Raw genomic sequence first — 20,652 nt, forward strand, 5'->3', positions numbered from 1 at the left:
CATTTCTGTCATACCAGCATCAGAAGTTGTGTCGTCTGGTGAAGTTGAGATTTTGGTCTTCTGACGTACTTGTTTGACTGAAAGAAGCATTTCAGTGACACGAGCATCAAAATTTGAATTATTTGTTGAAGTTGAGATTTTGGTCTTCTGAAGTGCTTATTCTCACTGAAATAAGCATCTCCATGAAACCAGCATGGAAGTTTGATTCAAATGTTGACTTTGAGATTTTTGTCTTCTAAAGTGCTTCTCTGACTGAAATAAGCGTTTCAGTGACACAGCGTCCAAAGTTGAGTCCTTTGCTGAAGTTGAGATTTTGGCCATCTGAAAATGCTTATCTCAGTGAAATAAGCATTTCAGTGACACGGGCATCAAAATTTGAGTTTATGGTGAAGTTGAGAGTTTTCTCTCCTGAACTGCTTATTTCACTGTAAATATGCATTTCAGTGAATCGAGCATCAAAAATTGAGTCATTTGGTTAAGTTGAGATGATGGTCTTCTGAAGTGCTCATCTCACTGAAATACGCATTTCAGTGAAACCAGCATGAAAAAGTTTTCTGATTTGGTGAAGAGGCTTATTTGCACTCTGAAATGATTGTCTCAGTGAAATAAGCATTTCAGTGAAACCAGCATGAAACTTGAGTCGTTTGGTGAACTTGTGATTTAGTTCTTCTGAAGCGCTTATCACGGTGAAATTAAGCATTTCAGTGAATCCTGCATCAAAATTTGAGTCAATTGGTCAAGTTGAGATTTTGGCCGTCTGAAAGTGCTTATCTCAGTGAAATAAGCATTTCAGTGAAACCTGCATCAAAAGTTGAGTCATTTAGTGAAGTCGAGATTTTGGTCTTCTGAAGTGATTATCACAGTGAAATAAGCGTTTCAATGAAACCAGCATGAAACATTGAGTCATTTGTTGAAGTTCAGATTTCGTTCTTCTAACATGCTTATCTCAGTGAAATAAGCGTTTCAATGAAACCTGCATGAAACGTTGAGTAGTCTGGTGACGTTTAGAGTTTGATATGCTGAAGTGCTTATCTCACTGAAATAAGCATTTCAGGGAATAGAGAATCAAAAGTTGAGTCAGTTGGTGATGTTGAGAGTCTGGTCTTCTGAATTGCTTATCTCAGTGAAATAAGCATTTTGGTGACACGAGCTTCAAGATTTGATTCACTTGATGAAGTTGAGATTTTGGTCTTCTGAAGTGCTTAACTAAGTGAAATAAGCATTTATGTCAAACCAGCATCAGAAGTTGTGTCGTTTGGCGAAGTTGAGATTTTGGTCTTCTGACGTGCTTGTTTGACTGAAATAAGCATTTCAGTGACACGAGCATCAAAATTTGAATTATTTGTTGAAGTTGAGATTTTGGTCTTCTGAAGTGCTTATTCTCACTGAAATAAGCATCTCCATGAAACCAGCATGGAAGTTTGATTCAAATGGTGACTTTGAGATTTTTGTCTTCTGAAGTGCTTCTCTGACTCAAATAAGCGTTTCAGTGACACAGCGTCCAAAGTTGAGTCCTTTGCTGAAGTTGAGATTTTGGCCATCTGAAAATGCTTATCTCAGTGAAATAAGCATTTCAGTGAAACCTGCATCAAAAGTTGAGTCATTTAGTGAAGTCGAGATTTCGTTCTTCTGACGTGCTTATCACAGTGAAATAAGCGTTTCAATGAAACCTGCATGAAACTTTGAGTAGTCTGGTGACGTTTAGAGTTTGATATGCTGAAGTGCATATCTCACTGAAAGAAGCATTTCAGGGAATCCAGAATCAAAACTTGAGTCAGTTGGTGATGTTGAGATTCTGGTCTTCTGAAGTGCTTATCACAGTGAAATAAGCATTTCCATGAAACCAGCATGAAACATTGGGTCATTTGTTGAAGTTCAGATTTCGTTCTTCTAACATGCTTCTCTCAGTGAAATAAGCGTTTCAATGAAACCTGCATGAAACGTTGAGTAGTCTGGTGACGTTTAGAGTCAGATATGCTGAAGTGCTTATCTCACTGAAATAAGCATTTCAGGGAATACAGAATCAAAAGTTGAGTCAGTTGGTGATGTTGAGATTCTGGTCTTCTGAAGTGCTTATCTCAGTGAAATAAGCATTTCGGTGACACGAGCTTCAAGATTTGATTCACTTGATGAAGTTGAGATTTTGGTCTTCTGAAGTGCTTAACTACGTGAAATAAGCATTTCTGTCATACCAGCATCAGAAGTTGTGTCGTCTGGTGAAGTTGAGATTTTGGTCTTCTGACGCACTTGTTTGACTGAAAGAAGCATTTCAGTGACACGAGCATCAAAATTTGAATTATTTGTTGAAGTTGAGATTTTGGTCTTCTGAAGTGCTTATTCTCACTGAAATAAGCATCTCCATGAAACCAGCATGGAAATTTGATTCAAATGTTGACTTTGAGATTTTTGTCTTCTGAAGTGCTTCTCTGACTGAAATAAGCGTTTCAGTGACACAGCGTCCAAAGTTGAGTCCTTTGCTGAAGTTGAGATTTTGGCCATCTGAAAATGCTTATCTCAGTGAAATAAGCATTTCAGTGACACGGGCATCAAAATTTGAGTTTATGGTGAAGTTGAGAGTTTTCTCTCCTGAACTGCTTATTTCACTGTAAATATGCATTTCAGTGAATCGAGCATCAAAAATTGAGTCATTTGGTTAAGTTGAGATGATGGTCTTCTGAAGTGCTCATCTCACTGAAATACGCATTTCAGTGAAACCAGCATGAAAAAGTTTTCTGATTTGGTGAAGAGGCTTATTTGCACTCTGAAATGATTGTCTCAGTGAAATAAGCATTTCAGTGAAACCAGCATGAAACTTGAGTCGTTTGGTGAACTTGTGATTTAGTTCTTCTGAAGCGCTTATCACAGTGAAATTAAGCATTTCAGTGAATCCTGCATCAAAATTTGAGTCAATTGGTCAAGTTGAGCTTTTGGCCGTCTGAAAGTGCTTATCTCAGTGAAATAAGCATTTCAGTGAAACCTGCATCAAAAGTTGAGTCATTTAGTGAAGTCGAGATTTTGGTCTTCTGAAGTGATTATCACAGTGAAATAAGCCTTTCAATGAAACCAGCATGAAACATTAGGTCATTTGTTGAAGTTCAGATTTCGTTCTTCTAACATGCTTATCTCAGTGAAATAAGCGTTTCAATGAAACCTGCATGAAACGTTGAGTAGTCTGGTGACGTTTAGAGTTAGATATGCTGAAGTGCTTATCTCACTGAAATAAGCATTTCAGGGAATACAGAATCAAAAGTTGAGTCAGTTGGTGATGTTGAGATTCTGGTCTTCTGAAGTGCTTATCTCAGTGAAATAAGCATTTCGGTGACACGAGCTTCAAGATTTGATTCACTTGATGAAGTTGAGATTTTGGTCTTCTGAAGTGCTTAACTAAGTGAAATAAGCATTTCTGTCATACCAGCATCAGAAGTTGTGTCGTCTGGTGAAGTTGAGATTTTGGTCTTCTGAAGTGCTTATCTTAGCGAAATAAGCATTTCACAGACACGAGCATCAAAAGTAGTGTCGGTTAGTGAAGTTGAGATGATGGTCTTCTGAAGTGCTCATCTCACTGAAATACGCATTTCAGTGAAACCAGCATGAAAAAGTTTACTGATTTGTTGAAGAGGCTTATTTGCACTCTGAAATGATTGTCTCAGTGAAATAAGCATTTCAGTGAAACCAGCATGAAACTTGAGTCGTTTGGTGAACTTGTGATTTAGTTCTTCTGAAGCGCTTATCACAGTGAAATTAAGCATTTCAGTGAATCCTGCATCAAAATTTGAGTCAATTGGTCAAGTTGAGCTTTTGGCCGTCTGAAAGTGCTTATCTCAGTGAAATAAGCATTTCAGTGAAACCTGCATCAAAAGTTGAGTCATTTAGTGAAGTCGAGATTTTGGTCTTCTGAAGTGATTATCACAGTGAAATAAGCGTTTCAATGAAACCAGCATGAAACATTGGATCATTTGCTGAAGTTCAGATTTCGTTCTTCTAACATGCTTATCTCAGTGAAATAAGCGTTTCAATGAAACCTGCATGAAACGTTGAGTAGTCTGGTGACGTTGAGAGTTAGATATGCTGAAGTGAAATAAGCATTTCAGGGAATACAGAATCAAAAGTTGAGTCAGTTGGTGATGTTGAGATTCTGGTCTTCTGAAGTGCTTATCTCAGTGAAATAAGCATTTCGGTGACACGAGCTTCAAGATTTGATTCACTTGATGAAATTGAGATTTTGGTCTTCTGAAGTGCTTAACTACGTGAAATAAGCATTTCTGTCATACCAGCATCAGAAGTTGTGTCGTCTGGTGAAGTTGAGATTTTGGTCTTCTGACGTACTTGTTTGACTGAAAGAAGCATTTCAGTGACACGAGCATCAAAATTTGAATTATTTGTTGAAGTTGAGATTTTGGTCTTCTGAAGTGCTTATTCTCACTGAAATAAGCATCTCCATGAAACCAGCATGGAAGTTTGATTCAAATGTTGACTTTGAGATTTTTGTCTTCTAAAGTGCTTCTCTGACTGAAATAAGCGTTTCAGTGACACAGCGTCCAAAGTTGAGTCCTTTGCTGAAGTTGAGATTTTGGCCATCTGAAAATGCTTATCTCAGTGAAATAAGCATTTCAGTGACACGGGCATCAAAATTTGAGTTTATGGTGAAGTTGAGAGTTTTCTCTCCTGAACTGCTTATTTCACTGTAAATATGCATTTCAGTGAATCGAGCATCAAAAATTGAGTCATTTGGTTAAGTTGAGATGATGGTCTTCTGAAGTGCTCATCTCACTGAAATACGCATTTCAGTGAAACCAGCATGAAAAAGTTTTCTGATTTGGTGAAGAGGCTTATTTGCACTCTGAAATGATTGTCTCAGTGAAATAAGCATTTCAGTGAAACCAGCATGAAACTTGAGTCGTTTGGTGAACTTGTGATTTAGTTCTTCTGAAGCGCTTATCACGGTGAAATTAAGCATTTCAGTGAATCCTGCATCAAAATTTGAGTCAATTGGTCAAGTTGAGATTTTGGCCGTCTGAAAGTGCTTATCTCAGTGAAATAAGCATTTCAGTGAAACCTGCATCAAAAGTTGAGTCATTTAGTGAAGTCGAGATTTTGGTCTTCTGAAGTGATTATCACAGTGAAATAAGCGTTTCAATGAAACCAGCATGAAACATTGAGTCATTTGTTGAAGTTCAGATTTCGTTCTTCTAACATGCTTATCTCAGTGAAATAAGCGTTTCAATGAAACCTGCATGAAACGTTGAGTAGTCTGGTGACGTTTAGAGTTTGATATGCTGAAGTGCTTATCTCACTGAAATAAGCATTTCAGGGAATAGAGAATCAAAAGTTGAGTCAGTTGGTGATGTTGAGAGTCTGGTCTTCTGAATTGCTTATCTCAGTGAAATAAGCATTTTGGTGACACGAGCTTCAAGATTTGATTCACTTGATGAAGTTGAGATTTTGGTCTTCTGAAGTGCTTAACTAAGTGAAATAAGCATTTATGTCAAACCAGCATCAGAAGTTGTGTCGTTTGGCGAAGTTGAGATTTTGGTCTTCTGACGTGCTTGTTTGACTGAAATAAGCATTTCAGTGACACGAGCATCAAAATTTGAATTATTTGTTGAAGTTGAGATTTTGGTCTTCTGAAGTGCTTATTCTCACTGAAATAAGCATCTCCATGAAACCAGCATGGAAGTTTGATTCAAATGGTGACTTTGAGATTTTTGTCTTCTGAAGTGCTTCTCTGACTCAAATAAGCGTTTCAGTGACACAGCGTCCAAAGTTGAGTCCTTTGCTGAAGTTGAGATTTTGGCCATCTGAAAATGCTTATCTCAGTGAAATAAGCATTTCAGTGAAACCTGCATCAAAAGTTGAGTCATTTAGTGAAGTCGAGATTTCGTTCTTCTGACGTGCTTATCACAGTGAAATAAGCGTTTCAATGAAACCTGCATGAAACTTTGAGTAGTCTGGTGACGTTTAGAGTTTGATATGCTGAAGTGCATATCTCACTGAAAGAAGCATTTCAGGGAATCCAGAATCAAAACTTGAGTCAGTTGGTGATGTTGAGATTCTGGTCTTCTGAAGTGCTTATCGCAGTGAAATAAGCATTTTGGTGACACGAGCTTCAAGATTAGATTCAATTGATGAAGTTGAGATTTTGGTCTTCTGAAGTGCTTAACTAAGTGAAATAAGCATTTATGTCAAACCAGCATCAGAAGTTGTGTGGTTTGGTGAAGTTGAGATTTTGGTCTTCTGACGTGCTTGTTTGACTGAAATAAGCATTTCAGTGACACGAGCATCAAAATTTGAATTATTTGTTGAAGTTGAGATTTTGGTCTTCTGAAGTGCTTATTCTCACTGAAATAAGCATCTCCATGAAACCAGCATGGAAGTTTGATTCAAATGGTGACTTTGAGATTTTTGTCTTCTGAAGTGCTTCTCTGACTGAAATAAGCGTTTCAGTGACACAGCGTCCAAAGTTGAGTCCTTTGCTGAAGTTGAGATTTTGGCCATCTGAAAGTGCTTATCTCAGTGAAATAAGCATTTCAGTGACACGTGCATCAAAATTTGAGTTTATGGTGAAGTTGAGAGTTTTCTCTCCTGAACTGCTTATCTCACTGTAAATATGCATTTCAGTGAATCGAGCATCAAAAATTGAGTCATTTGGTGAAGTTGAGATGATGGTCTTCTGAAGTGCTCATCTCACTGAAATACGCATTTCAGTGAAACCAGCATGAAAAAGTTTACTGATTTGGTGAAGAGGCTTATTTGCACTCTGAAATGATTGTCTCAGTGAAATAAGCATTTCAGTGAAACCAGCATGAAACTTGAGTCGTTTTGTGAACTTGTGATTTAGTTCTTCTGAAGCGCTTATCACAGTGAAATTAAGCATTTCAGTGAATCCTGCATCAAAATTTGAGTCAATTGGTCAAGTTGAGATTTTGGCCGTCTGAAAGTGCTTATCTCAGTGAAATAAGCATTTCAGTGAAACCTGCATCAAAAGTTGACTCATTTAGTGAAGTCGAGATTTTGGTCTTCTGAAGTGATTATCACAGTGAAATAAGCCTTTCAATGAAACCAGCATGAAACATTAGGTCATTTGTTGAAGTTCAGATTTCGTTCTTCTAACATGCTTATCTCAGTGAAATAAGCGTTTCAATGAAACCTGCATGAAACGTTGAGTAGTCTGGTGACGTTTAGAGTTAGATATGCTGAAGTGCTTATCTCACTGAAATAAGCATTTCAGGGAATACAGAATCAAAAGTTGAGTCAGTTGGTGATGTTGAGATTCTGGTCTTCTGAAGTGCTTATCTCAGTGAAATAAGCATTTCGGTGACACGAGCTTCAAGATTTGATTCACTTGATGAAGTTGAGATTTTGGTCTTCTGAAGTGCTTAACTACGTGAAATAAGCATTTCTGTCATACCAGCATCAGAAGTTGTGTCGTCTGGTGAAGTTGAGATTTTGGTCTTCTGACGTACTTGTTTGACTGAAAGAAGCCTTTCAGTGACACGAGCATCAAAATTTGAATTATTTGTTGAAGTTGAGATTTTGGTCTTCTGAAGTGCTTATTCTCACTGAAATAAGCATCTCCATGAAACCAGCATGGAAGTTTGATTCAAATGGTGACTTTGAGATTTTTGTCTTCTGAAGTGCTTCTCTGACTGAAATAAGCGTTTCAGTGACACAGCGTCCAAAGTTGAGTCCTTTGCTGAAGTTGAGATTTTGGCCATCTGAAAATGCTTATCTCAGTGAAATAAGCATTTCAGTGACACGGGCATCAAAATTTGAGTTTATGGTGAAGTTGAGAGTTTTCTCTCCTGAACTGCTTATCTCACTGTAAATATGCATTTCAGTGAATCGAGCATCAAAAATTGAGTCATTTGTTGGAGTTCAGATTTTGGTCTTCTGAAGTGCTTATCTTAGCGAAATAAGCATTTCACAGACACGAGCATCAAAAGTAGTGTCGGTTAGAGAAGTTGAGATGATGGTCTTCTGAAGTGCTCATCTCACTGAAATACGCATTTCAGTGAAACCAGCATGAAAAAGTTTACTGATTTGGTGAAGAGGCTTATTTGCACTCTGAAATGATTGTCTCAGTGAAATAAGCATTTCAGTGAAACCAGCATGAAACTTGAGTCGTTTGGTGAACTTGTGATTTAGTTCTTCTGAAGCGCTTATCACAGTGAAATTAAGCATTTCAGTGAATCCTGCATCAAAATTTGAGTCAATTGGTCAAGTTGAGATTTTGGCCGTCTGAAAGTGCTTATCTCAGTGAAATAAGCATTTCAGTGAAACCTGCATCAAAAGTTGAGTCATTTAGTGAAGTCGAGATTTTGGTCTTCTGAAGTGATTATCACAGTGAAATAAGCGTTTCAATGAAACCAGCATGAAACATTGGATCATTTGCTGAAGTTCAGATTTCGTTCTTCTAACATGCTTATCTCAGTGAAATAACCGTTTCAATGAAAGCTGCATGAAACGTTGAGTAGTCTGGTGACGTTTAGAGTTTGATATGCTGAAGTGCTTATCTCACTGAAATAAGCATTTCAGGGAATACAGAATCAAAAGTTGAGTCAGTTGGTGATGTTGAGATTCTGGTCTTCTGAAGTGCTCATCTCAGTGAAATAAGCATTTCGGTGACACGAGCTTCAAGATTTGATTCACTTGATGAAGTTGAGATTTTGGTCTTCTGAAGTGCTTATCTCAGTGAAATAAGCATTTCAGTGAAACCTGCATCAAAAGTTGTGTCATTTAGTGAAGTCGAGATTTTGGTCTTCTGAAGTGATTATCACAGTGAAATAAGCGTTTCAATGAAACCAGCATGAAACATTGGGTCATTTGTTGAAGTTCAGATTTCGTTCTTCTAACATGCTTATCTCAGTGAAATAAGCGTTTCAATGAAACCTGCATGAAACGTTGAGTAGTCTGGTGACGTTTAGAGTTTGATATGCTGAAGTGCTTATCTCACTGAAATAAGCATTTCAGGGAATACAGAATCAAAAGTTGAGTCAGTTGGTGATGTTGAGATTCTGGTCTTCTGAAATGCTTATCTCTGTGAAATAAGCATTTCGGTGACACGAGCTTCAAGATTTGATTCACTTGATGAAGTTGAGATTTTGGTCTTCTGAAGTGCTTAACTAAGTGAAATAAGCATTTCTGTCATACCAGCATCAGAAGTTGTGTCGTCTGGTGAAGTTGAGATTTTGGTCTTCTGACGTACTTGTTTGACTGAAATAAGCATTTCAGTGACACGAGCATCAAAATTTGAATTATTTGTTGAAGTTGAGATTTTGGTCTTCTGAAGTGCTTATTCTCACTGAAATAAGCATCTCCATGAAACCAGCATGGAAGTTTGATTCAAATGGTGACTTTGAGATTTTTGTCTTCTGAAGTGCTTCTCTGACTGAAATAAGCGTTTTCAGTGACACAGCGTCCAAAGTTGAGCCCTTTGCTGAAGTTGAGATTTTGGCCATCTGAAAGTGCTTATCTCAGTGAAATAAGCATTTCAGTGAAACCTGCATCAAAAGTTGAGTCATTTAGTGAAGTCGAGATTTCGTTCTTCTGACGTGCTTATCACAGTGAAATAAGCGTTTCAATGAAACCTGCATGAAACTTTGAGTAGTCTGGTGACGTTTAGAGTTTGATATGCTGAAGTGCATATCTCACTGAAAGAAGCATTTCAGGGAATCCAGAATCAAAAGTTGAGTCAGTTGGTGATGTTGAGATTCTGGTCTTCTGAAGTGCTTATCGCAGTGAAATAAGCATTTTGGTGACACGAGCTTCAAGATTTGATTCACTTGATGAAGTTGAGATTTTGGTCTTCTGAAGTGCTTAACTAATTGAAATAAGCATTTATGTCAAACCAGCATCAGAAGTTGTGTGGTTTGGTGAAGTTGAGATTTTGGTCTTCTGACGTGCTTGTTTGACTGAAATAAGCATTTCAGTGACACGAGCATCAAAATTTGAATTATTTGTTGAAGTTGAGATTTTGGTCTTCTGAAATGCTTATTCTCACTGAAATAAGCATCTCCATGAAACCAGCATGGAAGTTTGATTCAAATGGTGACTTTGAGATTTTTGTCTTCTGAAGTGCTTCTCTGACTGAAATAAGCGTTTCAGTGACACAGCGTCCAAAGTTGAGTCCTTTGCTGAAGTTGAGATTTTGGCCATCTGAAAGTGCTTATCTCAGTGAAATAAGCATTTCAGTGACACGGGCATCAAAATTTGAGTTTATGGTGAAGTTGAGAGTTTTCTCTCCTGAACTGCTTATCTCACTGTAAATATGCATTTCAGTGAATCGAGCATCAAAAATTGAGTCATTTGGTGAAGTTGAGATGATGGTCTTCTGAAGTGCTCATCTCACTGAAATACGCATTTCAGTGAAACCAGCATGAAAAAGTTTACTGATTTGGTGAAGAGGCTTATTTGCACTCTGAAATGATTGTCTCAGTGAAATAAGCATTTCAGTGAAACCAGCATGAAACTTGAGTCGTTTGGTGAACTTGTGATTTAGTTCTTCTGAAGCGCTTATCACAGTGAAATTAAGCATTTCAGTGAATCCTGCATCAAAATTTGAGTCAATTGGTCAAGTTGAGCTTTTGGCCGTCTGAAAGTGCTTATCTCAGTGAAATAAGCATTTCAGTGAAACCTGCATCAAAAGTTGAGTCATTTAGTGAAGTCGAGATTTTGGTCTTCTGAAGTGATTATCACAGTGAAATAAGCGTTTCAATGAAACCAGCATGAAACATTGGATCATTTGCTGAAGTTCAGATTTCGTTCTTCTAACATGCTTATCTCAGTGAAATAAGCGTTTCAATGAAACCTGCATGAAACGTTGAGTAGTCTGGTGACGTTTAGAGTTAGATATGCTGAAGTGCTTATCTCACTGAAATAAGCATTTCAGGGAATACAGAATCAAAAGTTGAGTCAGTTGGTGATGTTGAGATTCTGGTCTTCTGAAGTGCTTATCTCAGTGAAATAAGCATTTCGGTGACACGAGCTTCAAGATTTGATTCACTTGATGAAGTTGAGATTTTGGTCTTCTGAAGTGCTTAACTAAGTGAAATAAGCATTTCTGTCATACCAGCATCAGAAGTTGTGTCGTCTGGTGAAGTTGAGATTTTGGTCTTCTGAAGTGCTTATCTTAGCGTAATAAGCATTTCACAGACACGAGCATCAAAAGTAGTGTCGGTTAGTGAAGTTGAGATGATGGTCTTCTGAAGTGCTCATCTCACTGAAATACGCATTTCAGTGAAACCAGCATGAAAAAGTTTACTGATTTGTTGAAGAGGCTTATTTGCACTCTGAAATGATTGTCTCAGTGAAATAAGCATTTCAGTGAAACCAGCATGAAACTTGAGTCGTTTGGTGAACTTGTGATTTAGTTCTTCTGAAGCGCTTATCACAGTGAAATTAAGCATTTCAGTGAATCCTGCATCAAAATTTGAGTCAATTGGTCAAGTTGAGCTTTTGGCCGTCTGAAAGTGCTTATCTCAGTGAAATAAGCATTTCAGTGAAACCTGCATCAAAAGTTGAGTCATTTAGTGAAGTCGAGATTTTGGTCTTCTGAAGTGATTATCACAGTGAAATAAGCGTTTCAATGAAACCAGCATGAAACATTGGATCATTTGCTGAAGTTCAGATTTCGTTCTTCTAACATGCTTATCTCAGTGAAATAAGCGTTTCAATGAAACCTGCATGAAACGTTGAGTAGTCTGGTGACGTTTAGAGTTAGATATGCTGAAGTGCTTATCTCACTGAAATAAGCATTTCAGGGAATACAGAATCAAAAGTTGAGTCAGTTGGTGATGTTGAGATTCTGGTCTTCTGAAGTGCTTATCTCAGTGAAATAAGCATTTCGGTGACACGAGCTTCAAGATTTGATTCACTTGATGAAGTTGAGATTTTGGTCTTCTGAAGTGCTTAACTAAGTGAAATAAGCATTTCTGTCATACCAGCATCAGAAGTTGTGTCGTCTGGTGAAGTTGAGATTTTGGTCTTCTGAAGTGCTTATCTTAGCGAAATAAGCATTTCACAGACACGAGCATCAAAAGTAGTGTCGGTTAGTGAAGTTGAGATGATGGTCTTCTGAAGTGCTCATCTCACTGAAATACGCATTTCAGTGAAACCAGCATGAAAAAGTTTACTGATTTGTTGAAGAGGCTTATTTGCACTCTGAAATGATTGTCTCAGTGAAATAAGCATTTCAGTGAAACCAGCATGAAACTTGAGTCGTTTGGTGAACTTGTGATTTAGTTCTTCTGAAGCGCTTATCACAGTGAAATTAAGCATTTCAGTGAATCCTGCATCAAAATTTGAGTCAATTGGTCAAGTTGAGCTTTTGGCCGTCTGAAAGTGCTTATCTCAGTGAAATAAGCATTTCAGTGAAACCTGCATCAAAAGTTGAGTCATTTAGTGAAGTCGAGATTTTGGTCTTCTGAAGTGATTATCACAGTGAAATAAGCGTTTCAATGAAACCAGCATGAAACATTGGATCATTTGCTGAAGTTCAGATTTCGTTCTTCTAACATGCTTATCTCAGTGAAATAAGCGTTTCAATGAAACCTGCATGAAACGTTGAGTAGTCTGGTGACGTTTAGAGTTAGATATGCTGAAGTGAAATAAGCATTTCAGGGAATACAGAATCAAAAGTTGAGTCAGTTGGTGATGTTGAGATTCTGGTCTTCTGAAGTGCTTATCTCAGTGAAATAAGCATTTCGGTGACACGAGCTTCAAGATTTGATTCACTTGATGAAGTTGAGATTTTGGTCTTCTGAAGTGCTTAACTACGTGAAATAAGCATTTCTGTCATACCAGCATCAGAAGTTGTGTCGTCTGGTGAAGTTGAGATTTTGGTCTTCTGACGTACTTGTTTGACTGAAAGAAGCATTTCAGTGACACGAGCATCAAAATTTGAATTATTTGTTGAAGTTGAGATTTTGGTCTTCTGAAGTGCTTATTCTCACTGAAATAAGCATCTCCATGAAACCAGCATGGAAGTTTGATTCAAATGTTGACTTTGAGATTTTTGTCTTCTAAAGTGCTTCTCTGACTGAAATAAGCGTTTCAGTGACACAGCGTCCAAAGTTGAGTCCTTTGCTGAAGTTGAGATTTTGGCCATCTGAAAATGCTTATCTCAGTGAAATAAGCATTTCAGTGACACGGGCATCAAAATTTGAGTTTATGGTGAAGTTGAGAGTTTTCTCTCCTGAACTGCTTATTTCACTGTAAATATGCATTTCAGTGAATCGAGCATCAAAAATTGAGTCATTTGGTTAAGTTGAGATGATGGTCTTCTGAAGTGCTCATCTCACTGAAATACGCATTTCAGTGAAACCAGCATGAAAAAGTTTTCTGATTTGGTGAAGAGGCTTATTTGCACTCTGAAATGATTGTCTCAGTGAAATAAGCATTTCAGTGAAACCAGCATGAAACTTGAGTCGTTTGGTGAACTTGTGATTTAGTTCTTCTGAAGCGCTTATCACGGTGAAATTAAGCATTTCAGTGAATCCTGCATCAAAATTTGAGTCAATTGGTCAAGTTGAGATTTTGGCCGTCTGAAAGTGCTTATCTCAGTGAAATAAGCATTTCAGTGAAACCTGCATCAAAAGTTGAGTCATTTAGTGAAGTCGAGATTTTGGTCTTCTGAAGTGATTATCACAGTGAAATAAGCGTTTCAATGAAACCAGCATGAAACATTGAGTCATTTGTTGAAGTTCAGATTTCGTTCTTCTAACATGCTTATCTCAGTGAAATAAGCGTTTCAATGAAACCTGCATGAAACGTTGAGTAGTCTGGTGACGTTTAGAGTTTGATATGCTGAAGTGCTTATCTCACTGAAATAAGCATTTCAGGGAATAGAGAATCAAAAGTTGAGTCAGTTGGTGATGTTGAGAGTCTGGTCTTCTGAATTGCTTATCTCAGTGAAATAAGCATTTTGGTGACACGAGCTTCAAGATTTGATTCACTTGATGAAGTTGAGATTTTGGTCTTCTGAAGTGCTTAACTAAGTGAAATAAGCATTTATGTCAAACCAGCATCAGAAGTTGTGTCGTTTGGCGAAGTTGAGATTTTGGTCTTCTGACGTGCTTGTTTGACTGAAATAAGCATTTCAGTGACACGAGCATCAAAATTTGAATTATTTGTTGAAGTTGAGATTTTGGTCTTCTGAAGTGCTTATTCTCACTGAAATAAGCATCTCCATGAAACCAGCATGGAAGTTTGATTCAAATGGTGACTTTGAGATTTTTGTCTTCTGAAGTGCTTCTCTGACTCAAATAAGCGTTTCAGTGACACAGCGTCCAAAGTTGAGTCCTTTGCTGAAGTTGAGATTTTGGCCATCTGAAAATGCTTATCTCAGTGAAATAAGCATTTCAGTGAAACCTGCATCAAAAGTTGAGTCATTTAGTGAAGTCGAGATTTCGTTCTTCTGACGTGCTTATCACAGTGAAATAAGCGTTTCAATGAAACCTGCATGAAACTTTGAGTAGTCTGGTGACGTTTAGAGTTTGATATGCTGAAGTGCATATCTCACTGAAAGAAGCATTTCAGGGAATCCAGAATCAAAAGTTGAGTCAGTTGGTGATGTTGAGATTCTGGTCTTCTGAAGTGCTTATCGCAGTGAAATAAGCATTTTGGTGACACGAGCTTCAAGATTTGATTCACTTGATGAAGTTGAGATTTTGGTCTTCTGAAGTGCTTAACTAAGTGAAATAAGCATTTATGTCAAACCAGCATCAGAAGTTGTGTCGTTTGGCGAAGTTGAGATTTTGGTCTTCTGACGTGCTTGTTTGACTGAAATAAGCATTTCAGTGACACGAGCATCAAAATTTGAATTATTTGTTGAAGTTGAGATTTTGGTCTTCTGAAGTGCTTATTCTCACTGAAATAAGCATCTCCATGAAACCAGCATGGAAGTTTGATTCAAATGGTGACTTTGAGATTTTTGTCTTCTGAAGTGCTTCTCTGACTCAAATAAGCGTTTCAGTGACACAGCGTCCAAAGTTGAGTCCTTTGCTGAAGTTGAGATTTTGGCCATCTGAAAATGCTTATCTCAGTGAAATAAGCATTTCAGTGAAACCTGCATCAAAAGTTGAGTCATTTAGTGAAGTCGAGATTTCGTTCTTCTGACGTGCTTATCACAGTGAAATAAGCGTTTCAATGAAACCTGCATGAAACTTTGAGTAGTCTGGTGACGTTTAGAGTTTGATATGCTGAAGTGCATATCTCACTGAAAGAAGCATTTCAGGGAATCCAGAATCAAAACTTGAGTCAGTTGGTGATGTTGAGATTCTGGTCTTCTGAAGTGCTTATCGCAGTGAAATAAGCATTTTGGTGACACGAGCTTCAAGATTTGATTCACTTGATGAAGTTGAGATTTTGGTCTTCTGAAGTGCTTAACTAAGTGAAATAAGCATTTATGTCAAACCAGCATCAGAAGTTGTGTGGTTTGGTGAAGTTGAGATTTTGGTCTTCTGACGTGCTTGTTTGACTGAAATAAGCATTTCAGTGACACGAGCATCAAAATTTGAATTATTTGTTGAAGTTGAGATTTTGGTCTTCTGAAGTGCTTATTCTCACTGAAATAAGCATCTCCATGAAACCAGCATGGAAGTTTGATTCAAATGGTGACTTTGAGATTTTTGTCTTCTGAAGTGCTTCTCTGACTGAAATAAGCGTTTCAGTGACACAGCGTCCAAAGTTGAGTCCTTTGCTGAAGTTGAGATTTTGGCCATCTGAAAGTGCTTATCTCAGTGAAATAAGCATTTCAGTGAAACCTGCATCAAAAGTTGAGTCATTTAGTGAGGTCGAGATTTCGTTCTTCTGACGTGCTTATCACAGTGAAATAAGCGTTTCAATGAAACCTGCATGAAACTTTGAGTAGTCTGGTGACGTTTAGAGTTTGATATGCTGAAGTGCATATCTCACTGAAAGAAGCATTTCAGGGAATCCAGAATCAAAACTTGAGTCAGTTGGTGATGTTGAGATTTTGGTTCTCTGAAGTGCACATCTCAGTGAAATAAGCATTTCAGAGACACGAGCATCAAAAGTTGTGTCTTTTAGTCAAGTTGAGATGTTTGTCTTCTGAAGTGTTTATCAAAGTGAAATAAGCATTTCGGCGAAACCAACATAAAAGGTTGTGACATTTAGTGGAGTCGAGATTTTGGTCTTCTGAAGTGCTTATCTCAGCGAAATAAGCATTTCAGTGACACGGGCATCAAAAGTAGTGTCGGTTAGTGAAGTTGAGATGATAGTCTTCTGAAGTGCTCATCTCACTGAAATACGCATTTCAGTGAAACCAGCATGAAAAAGTTTACTGATTTGTTGAAGAGGCTTATTTGCACTCTGAAATGATTGTCTCAGTGAAATAAGCATTTCAGTGAAACCAGCATGAAACTTGAGTCGTTTGGTGAACTTGTGATTTAGTTCTTCTGAAGCGCTTATCACAGTGAAATTAAGCATTTCAGTGAATCCTGCATCAAAATTTGAGTCAATTGGTCAAGTTGAGATTTTGGCCGTCTGAAAGTGCTTATCTCAGTGAAATAAGCATTTCAGTGAAACCTGCATCAAAAGTTGAGTCATTTAGTGAAGTCGAGATTTTGGTCTTCTGAAGTGATTATCACAGTGAAATAAGCGTTTCAATGAAACAAGCATGAAACATTGGATCATTTGCTGAAGTTCAGATTTCGTTCTTCTAACATGCTTATCTCAGTGAAATAAGCGTTTCAATGAAACCTGCATGAAACGTTGAGTAGTCTGGTGACGTTTAGAGTTTGATATGCTGAAGTGCTTATCTCACTGAAATAAGCATTTCAGGGAATACAGAATCAAAAGTTGAGTCAGTTGGTGATGTTGAGATTCTGGTCTTCTGAAGTGCTTATCTCAGTGAAATAAGCATTTCGGTGACACGAGCTTCAAGATTTGATTCACTTGATGAAGTTGAGATTTTGGTCTTCTCAAGTGCTTATCTCAGTGAAATAAGCATTTCAGTGACACGGGCATCAAAATTTGAGTTTATGGTGAAGTTGAGAGTTTTCTCTCCTGAACTGCTAATCTCACTGTAAATATGCATTTCAGGGAAAACAGAATCAAAAGTTGAGTCAGTTGGTGATGTTGAGATTCTGGTCTTTTGAAATGCTAATCTCAGTGAAATAAGCATTTCGGTGACACGAGCTTCAAGATTTGATTCACTTGATGAAGTTGAGATTTTGGTCTTCTGAAGTGCTTAACTAAGTGAAATAAGCATTTCTGTCATACCAGCATCAGAAGTTGTGTCGTTTGGTGAAGTTGAGATTTTGGTCTTCTGACGTACTTGTTTGACTGAAATAAGCATTTCAGTGACACGAGCATCAAAATTTGAATTATTTGTTGAAGTTGAGATTTTGGTCTTCTGAAGTGCTTATTCTCACTGAAATAAGCATCTCCATGAAACCAGCATGGAAGTTTGATTCAAATGGTGACTTTGAGATTTTTGTCTTCTGAAGTGCTTCTCTGACTGAAATAAGCGTTTCAGTGACACAGCGTCCAAAGTTGAGTCCTTTGCTGAAGTTGAGATTTTGGCCATCTGAAAATGCTTATCTCAGTGAAATAAGCATTTCAGTGACACGGGCATCAAAATTTGAGTTTATGGTGAAGTTGAGAGTTTTCTCTCCTGAACTGCTTATCTCACTGTAAATATGCATTTCAGTGAATCGAGCATCAAAAATTGAGTCATTTGTTGGAGTTCAGATTTTGGTCTTCTGAAGTGCTTATCTTAGCGAAATAAGCATTTCACAGACACGAGCATCAAAAGTAGTGTCGGTTAGTGAAGTTGAGATGATGGTCTTCTGAAGTGCTCATCTCACTGAAATACGCATTTCAGTGAAACCAGCATGAAAAAGTTTACTGATTTGTTGAAGAGGCTTATTTGCACTCTGAAATGATTGTCTCAGTGAAATAAGCATTTCAGTGAAACCAGCATGAAACTTGAGTCGTTTGGTGAACTTGTGATTTAGTTCTTCTGAAGCGCTTATCACAGTGAAATTAAGCATTTCAGTGAATCCTGCATCAAAATTTGAGTCAATTGGTCAAGTTGAGATTTTGGCCGTCTGAAAGTGCTTATCTCAGTGAAATAAGCATTTCAGTGAAACCTGCATCAAAAGTTGAGTCATTTAGTGAAGTCGAGATTTTGGTCTTCTGAAGTGATTATCACAGTGAAATAAGCGTTTCAATGAAACCAGCATGAAACATTGGATCATTTGCTGAAGTTCAGATTTCGTTCTTCTAACATGCTTATCTCAGTGAAATAACCGTTTCAATGAAAGCTGTATGAAACGTTGAGTAGTCTGGTGACGTTTAGAGTTTGATATGCTGAAGTGCTTATCTCACTGAAATAAGCATTTCAGGGAATACAGAATCAAAAGTTGAGTCAGTTGGTGATGTTGAGATTCTGGTCTTCTGAAGTGCTTATCTCAGTGAAATAAGCATTTCGGTGACACGAGCTTCAAGATTTGATTCACTTGATGAAGTTGAGATTTTGGTCTTCTGAAGTGCTTAACTAAGTGAAATAAGCGTTTATGTCAAACCAGCATCAGAAGTTGTGTCGTTTGGCGAAGTTGAGATTTTGGTCTTCTGACGTGCTTGTTTGACTGAAATAAGCATTTCAGTGACACGAGCATCAAAATTTGAATTATTTGTTGAAGTTGAGATTTTGGTCTTCTGAAGTGCTTATTCTCACTGAAATAAGCATCTCCATGAAACCAGCATGGAAGTTTGATTCAAATGGTGACTTTGAGATTTTTGTCTTCTGAAGTGCTTCTCTGACTCAAATAAGCGTTTCAGTGACACAGCGTCCAAAGTTGAGTCCTTTGCTGAAGTTGAGATTTTGGCCATCTGAAAATGCTTATCTCAGTGAAATAAGCATTTCAGTGAAACCTGCATCAAAAGTTGAGTCATTTAGTGAAGTCGAGATTTCGTTCTTCTGACGTGCTTATCACAGTGAAATAAGCGTTTCAATGAAATCTGCATGAAACTTTGAGTAGTCTGGTGACGTTTAGAGTTTGATATGCTGAAGTGCATATCTCACTGAAAGAAGCATTTCAGGGAATCCAGAATCAAAACTTGAGTCAGTTGGTGATGTTGAGATTCTGGTCTTCTGAAGTGCTTATCGCAGTGAAATAAGCATTTTGGTGACACGAGCTTCAAGATTTGATTCACTTGATGAAGTTGAGATTTTGGTCTTCTGAAGTGCTTAACTAAGTGAAATAAGCATTTATGTCAAACCAGCATCAGAAGTTGTGTGGTTTGGTGAAGTTGAGATTTTGGTCTTCTGACGTGCTTGTTTGACTGAAATAAGCATTTCAGTGACACGAGCATCAAAATTTGAATTATTTGTTGAAGTTGAGATTTTGGTCTTCTGAAGTGCTTATTCTCACTGAAATAAGCATCTCCATGAAACCAGCATGGAAGTTTGATTCAAATGGTGACTTTGAGATTTTTGTCTTCTGAAGTGCTTCTCTGACTGAAATAAGCGTTTCAGTGACACAGCGTCCAAAGTTGAGTCCTTTGCTGAAGTTGAGATTTTGGCCATCTGAAAGTGCTTATCTCAGTGAAATAAGCATTTCAGTGACACGTGCATCAAAATTTGAGTTTATGGTGAAGTTGAGAGTTTTCTCTCCTGAACTGCTTATCTCACTGTAAATATGCATTTCAGTGAATCGAGCATCAAAAATTGAGTCATTTGGTGAAGTTGAGATGATGGTCTTCTGAAGTGCTCATCTCACTGAAATACGCATTTCAGTGAAACCAGCATGAAAAAGTTTACTGATTTGGTGAAGAGGCTTATTTGCACTCTGAAATGATTGTCTCAGTGAAATAAGCATTTCAGTGAAACCAGCATGAAACTTGAGTCGTTTGGTGAACTTGTGATTTAGTTCTTCTGAAGCGCTTATCACAGTGAAATTAAGCATTTCAGTGAATCCTGCATCAAAATTTGAGTCAATTGGTCAAGTTGAGATTTTGGCCGTCTGAAAGTGCTTATCTCAGTGAAATAAGCATTTCAGTGAAACCTGCATCAAAAGTTGAGTCATTTAGTGAAGTCGAGATTTTGGTCTTCTGAAGTGATTATCACAGTGAAATAAGCCTTTCAATGAAACCAGCATGAAACATTAGGTCATTTGTTGAAGTTCAGATATCGTTCTTCTAACATGCTTATCTCAGTGAAATAAGCGTTTCAATGAAACCTGCATGAAACGTTGAGTAGTCTGGTGACGTTTAGAGTTTGATATGCTGAAGTGCTTATCTCACTGAAATAAGCATTTCAGGGAATACAGAATCAAAAGTTGAGTCAGTTGGTGATGTTGAGATTCTGGTCTTCTGAAGTGCTTATCTCAGTGAAATAAGCATTTCGGTGACACGAGCTTCAAGATTTGATTCACTTGATGAAGTTGAGATTTTGGTCTTCTCAAGTGCTTATCTCAGTGAAATAAGCATTTCAGTGACACGGGCATCAAAATTTGAGTTTATGGTGAAGTTGAGAGTTTTCTCTCCTGAACTGCTAATCTCACTGTAAATATGCATTTCAGGGAAAACAGAATCAAAAGTTGAGTCAGTTGGTGATGTTGAGATTCTGGTCTTTTGAAATGCTAATCTCAGTGAAATAAGCATTTCGGTGACACGAGCTTCAAGATT

Source organism: Stegostoma tigrinum, chromosome 13 (genome assembly GCF_030684315.1).
Source record: "Stegostoma tigrinum isolate sSteTig4 chromosome 13, sSteTig4.hap1, whole genome shotgun sequence".
NCBI classification, from domain to species: domain Eukaryota; kingdom Metazoa; phylum Chordata; class Chondrichthyes; order Orectolobiformes; family Stegostomatidae; genus Stegostoma; species Stegostoma tigrinum.